Source organism: Myotis davidii, unplaced genomic scaffold (genome assembly GCF_000327345.1).
Source record: "Myotis davidii unplaced genomic scaffold, ASM32734v1 scaffold172, whole genome shotgun sequence".
In the NCBI taxonomy this organism is placed as follows: domain Eukaryota; kingdom Metazoa; phylum Chordata; class Mammalia; order Chiroptera; family Vespertilionidae; genus Myotis; species Myotis davidii.
In genome coordinates this window covers 3,856,356-3,856,700 of record NW_006284343.1, presented here as the reverse complement: position 1 = coordinate 3,856,700, position 345 = coordinate 3,856,356, and the positions used below count along the sequence as shown (strand labels likewise).

Sequence of the window (345 nt, the reverse complement as noted above, 5' to 3'; positions counted from 1 at the left end):
GGGTACAGGTGAAGGCAGGTGCAGGCAGGGGGATGCGAAGGGGACGGGAAGGAGCGTGGGAATAGACCGTCTTTTCCTGAAAGGAAGTGGGGGGAAGTGAGGGGATGAGAGCCAGGGGCCGTGTGAAGTCAAAGGGAGGTGTCCTGGGAGGAGGCTGATGGGACCCTGTTCCAGGGCAGCTGGGATGGGAGACCAAGAAGGCAGGAGTCTGACCTCCCTTGGGGGGTGGGGTCTCTCCTGGGGCTCTGCTCAGTCCTGGGGCTGACGGAACCTGCCTGGACCATGGGGACCCACTTGTCCACCCCGTGCTCTGGGCTGTGGGGGGAGGGGACGCGCTGGGGCCGC

General features: G+C 65.5%; 1 protein-coding gene across 1 annotated transcript in view; it reads left to right on the top strand.

Moving 5' to 3' along the window:
* GRIN2C (glutamate ionotropic receptor NMDA type subunit 2C) overlaps positions 1 to 345 on the top strand; it is a 21,001-nt gene that overhangs the window by 8,868 nt on the left and 11,788 nt on the right. The gene's annotated exons all lie outside the window — the stretch shown is intronic.